The sequence below is a fragment of the Dama dama genome, chromosome 25, assembly GCF_033118175.1.
Source record: "Dama dama isolate Ldn47 chromosome 25, ASM3311817v1, whole genome shotgun sequence".
Taxonomy (NCBI): Eukaryota; Metazoa; Chordata; class Mammalia; order Artiodactyla; family Cervidae; genus Dama; species Dama dama.
In genome coordinates this window covers 56,693,960-56,702,248 of record NC_083705.1, presented here as the reverse complement: position 1 = coordinate 56,702,248, position 8,289 = coordinate 56,693,960, and the positions used below count along the sequence as shown (strand labels likewise).

Genomic DNA, 8,289 nt, shown 5'->3' with positions numbered 1-8,289 from the left:
TTCCTTCCTTCCTCCCTAAAGTCGCTCAGTCGTGTCCAACTCTTTGCAACCCCATGGACTATAGCCCACCAGGCTCCTCTGTCCATGAAATTCACTAGGCAAGCGTATTGGACTGTGTAGCCACTCCAGGGGATCTTCCTAACCCAGGGGTTGAACCCAGGTCTCCCACACTGCCTGAAGATTCTTTACCATCTGAGCTAACAAGGAAACCCATGAATGCCTGAGTGGTTAGCCAATCTCTTCTCCAGGGTTCTTCCCAACCCAGGAATTGAATTGGGGTCTCCTCCATTGCAGGTGGATTCTTTCCCAGCTGAGCTACCAGGGAAGGCCCTTGCCATCTTAGAGACATTCAGTTCTACCAGGAGGAGGCATAGCACTCCTCCTCCAGCAAATTAACTTAAAATGAAAGCTAAAAAAAAAATAAGTGGATTGATTTATAAAACATAATATGTTTCACTTCGATGAAATGTAATTCCTTTTGAAGTGAAAATAACTGTCACTTACATTTTTCTAATTTCTATGTTTATTAAAAAGATAGGCTATTTTTCAATTGGGCTTCCCTGGTGGCTCAAATGATAAAGAATCTCCCTACAATGCAGGAGACTTGGGTCAGTAAGATCCCCTGAAAAAGGGAAAGGCAACCTACTACAGCATTCTTGCCTGGAGAATTCCATGGACTGAAGAGACTGTAGGTCTACTTTAATCAGCCCCAGTTCATGGAGTTGCTTTAATCAGAAAGTAAAATCAGTCTCTACTTCTAAATCAGTTTCACAGATTGAAACTTTTATATCATTCTGGAGAGAAGATGCAGCTTAACAGATTTTACTGACTTGAAATAATTTGGTTGCAATGTCACATTCCCCAAGGGAAAGAAAGTTCAAAAAATAGAGTATTTGAGAGTATCTACCCAAATCTGTTTTTTTCCCTGTAATTTTCTTGCTTAACAATATGTCTTTCAACTGTTGAGTAACCACTAAACCCCAATATTTATGCTTAGAACAAAAATATTAAATATACATATGTATGTGTTATATCTATATATCTTAATGTTCAGGCCAAAGACAGAATGCTAGTTCATAATTTCTATTCCTTAAAATAACACAGCACACATATGAAAGCTTAAAAATATATATATTACAATTTTCAGATTTGTCTTATACTTTCAGTTTTCAATGACTTATATATGCTTTAATCCTGAAGAAAGTGTGTAAAGCAAATTGTCTACCTTGGGATCTAAAAGTTTCTACTTTTTCAGCACTAGTACTTTGATGTTTATCAAAGCCTTCTAGATGAGAAATACTGAGCAAAAAGCACAGAAATGGCTGTCTCCAAATCATTTATGTTTAAATATGTTTTAGACCTATGGGAAACTATTTTCACTATAAACACACACATTTCACAAGGGACATTTTCAACATACGCCAAAGAGTTAAAAATTTAGGTTATATGCACCTAGTTACATAAAATAAAAGAAAATGTTAATTACTGTTTTATTCTGAGTCACTCATTTGTTCAGGGAAATTCATTATAACATTAAAAAATAATTATCAGAACTTAAGTCAATAATTAACCCTATTATTGAAGAAAATAATAATAACCCTATTATTATTTTTTTCATCTTTGTATCCATAGTGCCTCACTCAGAATTCAGATCTTAGTATATAATATATATTTAATACAGTTTACATGTTTGCATTTATATACTCAAAATCTATCTTCTCTATAGCAAAGGAAAAATTTTTCATAGCCAAATTATAATGCTGGCTTTGGTTTTTAAAATGCATGATCTATGGATAAATATGCATTTATATTTTTTGTAAAACTGGTTTCCCACATACCTTTGGTAGAAATACTTCCTTTCAGAGCTTATAAATAGTAATTTTAACAATAATAGGAACGGCCCACTGTCAGCTTAAACACAATCACTGCTGACAAAATAAGTGCTTTAGGGGCAAAGCAAGCACTGTGTAACCTTATTCATTCCTATAAATGTGACACGCTGATGAAAAGAGTGAATATTTGGATGAACAGTGTATGATCACTATCAGTCAGCTGATTATTCCAAATACTCAAGTTGTTACATTTTCAAATATATTCCAAAACCTCTATAAATATAAAGTGTGCATTCCAATTTTATATGATGTTATGCAAAGTGCTGTACTCAAGAAAAAATGAAGCTTGATTTTTCTAAGCAAAGCTTAGTGGCTCAAAACTGTGGTAAGAAACTTGGTCATGTTCAATCTCATTAATCATTCCAAAGATTAAATATTTTTGCATGACCCAGAATCGATACAAATCTTCTGGTTCAGCAACAGGAACTGAAACTGAGAAGTGCTCAGGGCACAGGGTAAGTGTAGCTAATATAATGAGACTTTTGCCAATGTCTTTCTTTCTTCCTCCTTCTGGTCTGTTTCTTCACTTTGGCTGTGCAGTTACTAAGCTGACATTCCTCAAATCTCCTTCCAACAATGAACTCTTCATTTCTCATTTCTTCCCTTCTACTGACCTATTTTCTTCCATTTTAGCTTCAGCCTACAATTGAAAAGCTTTGTTAGCTGTTATTCTCAGCAGCAATGGGCAGCTTTCCTCTGGAGATAAGTGAGTGCAACTGTCCCCTAATAGACTCCACTCTGTAGCCCAGAGTAATTGAACCCATTAATTTTCCCTGCTTCTTGGGCCAGAATGCGGCACTTCCAGGGGAAGAATGGTGAGATTCAAGCTTCCAGGAATACTTTAAATGGCAGGCAAGGAAGTTAGGGAAATGGCGAAGATAATGTTTTGGAGAGAGTATGTTCAGAAAGAAATGGGTGCCTCTGAATCCTGAGATTCCTGTCTATGATATAGCTTACCTACTATGGGCAGTCCACACTTTGAAATTTGATGATATTTTCTATAAAATATACAATTTGGGGATTTTTTGTTTCTTTTTTTTTTTAATTTATTTATTTTAATTGGAGGCTAATTACTTTATAATATTGTAGTGGTTTTTGCAATACTTTGACATGAATCAGTCATGGGTGTACATGTGTTCCTTATCTATTCTTAATTGGAAAATGTATGTGAAAATTGTGGACTGGATTTGGTTGAGAAGCATGTGTAGATCATGTGTTAGAGGGTATACTTTAAGTATTTACAATGAAACTAAAAAAATGGGGTCAGTCATGTAATGTGAATTCATATAAATACTAACTGGAATTTAGTACACATAAGTACCTTCCCCCAATAAAGCCACTTTCATTAAAAAGTACTATATTTGGATCTTTTCATTTGTTAAGTATAATACAAAAATCAAATTGAAGTAGATTTAGATTCCATTGCATCATGCCTTAAAAAGCAATGAAAAACAAGGCCCTATACTGCAGGACAGACAACTATATTTAATATCTTATAATAAATCATAATGGAAAAAATATTAAAAAATAATATATATAACTGATTCACTTTTCTGTGTAGCAAAAGCTAATACATCACTGTAATACAACTATAATTCAATAATTTTTTTAAGTAATAAAAATTATTTGGATACTTTATGATGCAATGCAAAAATTAAATTTTGAGAACTTTGATGCCATATAGAAATAACTAAATCTTACTTTGGGGACCAAGGTTCAAAACCAAACCTACATTTTAGACATTTTAAGCATTAAATCATATTCAAAAATATTCACTGACACTTTAAAGGTTATATTATGAGCAATGTTCATAAAATACCATGGAAAAGTTCACCTCTGTTTATAAATATATGAAAGACACTCTGCTGGTGAATTTTATCCTTAAGTAAAGGCAAAACTGTGAATAACTAGAAATTAAGAGAAACAGGATCAGCTTAGTTCCTCAGACCTTTGCTGAGTTTCATGACTCATCCTGGCTCTATTAACCCATGTAGAAAACTGGGTTAGTACAGGTCTCGTTAAAATCAGATGATTCACTGAAAATAGGTTTTCTCAGAGAGAGGAGGTTAAAACCATAATATTAATAAAAGTGTTCTACAGTTACAGATTTGCCAACTCACAACTCTAGAGAATAAAGGCAGATGATTTTCTGTTACAGAAATTACCTGGGGAAATACAAAGCACAATATAAAAATTATATATATATAGTTGTTGCTATAGTTAACATTACTTATTTAATATTAGAAATGTATACAAATATGCCCAATTTTCTAAAATAGCAAAAGAAAAGAAAGCAGCAGACATTATGATGAGTCTTGGTCCAACAAGATATTTAGCAAACAACGTAAATGACTGAAATAATGTGAAGTAAAAGATTTGTATAGAAAAGTAGTTTGACAAGTTGGGTTTTAAAGACTCTTCTCAACAAGCTAAACATGTGCCCACAATGACAGCAACTTCATTTTATTTAACAACATTATTCCCCTTGCTTTTCTATCAGAATAGAGCAAGTTCTCTATTGATATATTACAGAAAAGGTTTTTCTGTTTTTTTTTGTTTGTTTGTTTTTATTTTTTTTTACAGAAAAGGTTTTTAAAGTCACAAATATATATGCCATCCAATGCAAGATTTTCTCCTGTTTTGTGTGTACTTGGGGTGATTCACTCAATTATTTTTTCTCTATATTGATATGATTTAAATATTTATACCTTTTTTTTCTTACCTATGTTCAGTATATCTAATGGTATTTAGTTTCACTACCATTTATTCACAAGTGACACTATAAGTTTTCTTAAAATTTCTCATTTAAAGACCACTATATTTTTCTTTGGATTTCCTAATGGTAAAGAATCCACCTGCCAATGCAGGAGATGCAAGTTCAATCCTTGGGTCGGGGAGATGTCCTGAGGGAGGAAATGGCAACCCACTCCACTATTCTTGCCTGGAAAGTTCTATGGAAAGAGGAGCCTAGTGGGCTCCAATCCATGGGGTCGCAAAGAGTCAGACATGACTGAGCACAGACACACACATATTTTTTTTTAATTCATATTCCAGTATAAGCAATGTTGTATTACTAGTAAATATATGGCTATAATTCAATTATAGATTACCTGCTTTGTCTGTAGTGTTTTTCTTGTTACAGCAAGGCTCTGTCTTGACTCCAACATTTGTGTTTACAACTCTTACTGTATGTTCAGTTCAGTTAAGTTCAGTCACTTAGTTGTGTCCAACTCTTTGCAACCCCATGAACCACAGCATGGACAGCCTCCCTGTCCATCATCAACTCCTGGAGTCCACCCAAACTCATGTCTGTGGAGTCAGTGATGCCATCCAACCATCTCATCCTCTGTCGTTCCCTTCTTCTCCTGCCTTCAATCTTTCCCAGCATCAGGGTCTTCTCAAATGAGTCAGTTCTTTGCATCAGGTGGCCAAAGTATTGGGGTTTCAGCTGCAATATCAGTCCTTCCAATGAACACCCAGGACTAATCTCCTTTAGGATGGACTGGTTGGGTCTCTTTGCAGTCCAAGGGACTCTCAAGAGTCTTCTCCAATACCACAGTTTAAGAGCATCAATTCTTCTGTGCTCAGCTTTCTTTATAGTTCAACTCTTACATTCATACATGACCACTGGAAAAACCATAGCCTTGACTACACGGACCTTTACTGGCAAAGTGATATCCATGGTTTTTAATATGCTGTCTAGGTTGGTCATAACTTTCCTTCCAAGGAGTAAGTGTCTGCTAATTTCATGGCTGCAATCACCACCTGCAGTGATTTTGGAGCCCAGAAAAATAAAGTCAGCCACTGTTTCCCCACCTATTTGCCAAGAAGTGATGGGACCAGATGCCATGATCTTAGTTTTCTGGATATTGAGTTTTAAGCCTATTTTTTTACTCTCCTCTTTCACTTTCATCAAGAGGCTCTTTAGTTCTTCTTCACTTTCTGCCATAAGGATGGTGTCATCTGCATATCTTAGGTTATTGATATTTCTCCCAGCAATCTTGATTCCAGCTTGTGCTTCCTCCAGCCCAGCGTTTCTCATGATGTAGTCTGCATATAAGTTAAATATTACCAGCTTCTAGTTTGTATTCATTTATACCCTCTATTTTCTTGGTCCCCAAAATCACTGCATATGGTGAATGCAGCCTTGAAATTAAAAGATTCTTGCTCTTTGTAAGAAAATCTATGACAGGCCTAGACAGCATATTAAAAAGCAGAGGCATCACTTTGCTGACAAAGGTCAGTATAGTCAAAGCTATGGCTTTTCCAACAGTCATGCACAGAAGTGAGTTGGACCATAAAGAAATCTGAGTGCCCAAGGTTTGATGCTTTCAAACTGTAGTGCTGGGGAAGATTCTTGAGAGTTCCTTGGACTCCAAGGAGATCAAATCTGTCCATCCTAAAGGAAATCAACCCTGAAAATTTTTTGGAAGGACTGATGTTGAAGCTGAAGCTCCAATACTTTGGCCACCTGATGTGAAGAGCTGACTCACTGGAAAAGACCCTGATGCCGGGAAAGATTGAGGGCAGGAAGAGAAGAAGGTGACAGAGGATGAGATGTTTGTAAGTTTGAACAAACTCTGGGAGATGCTGAAGCACAGGGAAGCCTGGCGTGCTGCAGTCCATAGGGTTGCAAAGAGTCAGGCACGACTGAGTGACTGAACCACAACAACACATCCTCTCCTTCCCCATAACATTATCCACGTCATATACTTCCTACCCTAGACAAAGACCCAAGGTACGCTCTGCCCAGCTTCTCTTCTCTCTTACAAACCAACCCACTCTAATTAAATAGGATACCACCAAGTGCTGCTATATTTTCCTTCTTCAATATCCCTCAGATTTCTACTAAACTTTTCTATAATAAAGATTACTATCACATCTTAATCTGGATGAAAAAATTCATCATCTACCATCCCATCCTACTTCACTCCAATCTGTTCTCTTTATTGAACCCAGCATAACTCAGCTGTTGTTGTTGTTTTTTTTTTTTCCTGCTGTATTAAAAAGCAGGCTTTCAGTCCCAGAGACATTGGCAGGCAACAATACCTAATTTAAAATGCTGTATATTGCTTCAGTATATACAAGTAGGATGATGCCTTCTACATGATATGTTATATTAAAGTTTATACTCAAAATTTGAGCACATTCTTGATTTTTCAGCTAGAGCAGTGCTACTGAAATTTCATTATATGAAATTTTTCCTTTTCTACTACTTCTAGTGTTGTCTGCCAAATATTTTTCTGACATTTGGATTAACAGAATTTTGAGAAAATAGTTCTTAACAGATTATTACTTATTATCTCTTAATGTCTATTTCTTCTGACCAGAGTATAAAGATTGGTGATAACGGGACTTTAAATTTCGAAGAGTTTTAAGACTACATAAGACAGTCTTTAATAGCTTTGAAGAAGCTTTGAGAGTAATGATAGTCTTAATAAATCACAATTGCTTGACAAGTATCATCCAAGAGGAAAAATAAGCAATAATATTAGAATAAAATATTATCATTGCCAAATTAATTTCCTTTATCGCAGTCTTTACTTTCTAAGGATGTTGATAATTTACTCAATATAAACTATTCTGCTTTTTTTTTTTTTTGTCTTTCAAACTTTTATTTAAGGGCACTGATCCATGATGGATTTTAGATCTTGTTGAACGCAGCCACATCCATAGACTGTACATACTCATCGAAAGCAGTGATCTGCTCCTTCAACATGTCTGTCCCAACTTTGTCGTCTTCAACTACACACTGTATTTGAAGTTTTTTAATGCCATACCCAACTGGAACTAGTTTAGAAGAGCCCCAGACCAAGCCGTCTGCTTGAAAGCTTCTGACGCACTCCTCTAGTTTTGCCATATCAATCTCATCATCCCAAGGTTTCACGTCTAATAAGATGGAAGACTTGGCGACAAGTGCTGGTTCTTGTGTTTGTCACACACATGCCCACTTTCTGTTGTGCTGAGAAAGAGGTGTTGAGCTGTGTGACAGTTTCTTTCCCACAGTGGAATGCCACAGCTGCTACCTTTAAGAACAGCTGCAGACCAGTAGCTGTGGATACTCTGCTTTCTTAATGCAGATTTTGGGAAACTTTTTTTGTAAAACTTCAGTTAATAAGTGTTTTTGGCTTTGCTGGCGATGAAGTTTCTATTGCAACTACTCAACACTGGTTGTGTTGCAGTAACAGCCATTGACATAAACAAATATATGTGTGGTATGTTCTACTAAAACTATTTATTTTAAAGAAAACAAACATGATTATCAAAGAGGAAAAGGGAAAGCGGTAAATTAGGAGTTTGGGATTAACAGACACACTACTATATATAAAATAAATAACAAGGGCCTACTGTATAGAACAGGGAACTGTATCTTATATATCTGTATATCCTATAATAA

At 35.6% G+C, this 8,289-nt stretch overlaps 1 non-coding gene across 1 annotated transcript; it reads right to left on the bottom strand.

The window, feature by feature from the left end:
• Nucleotides 1-7,818: 7,818 nt before the first annotated feature.
• On the bottom strand, nucleotides 7,819-7,952 carry LOC133046888 (small nucleolar RNA SNORA41). The gene has a single exon (XR_009690590.1). It is a non-coding gene; the product is annotated as a small nucleolar RNA SNORA41 (small nucleolar RNA).
• Between the last annotated feature and the right edge of the window lie 337 nt (nucleotides 7,953-8,289).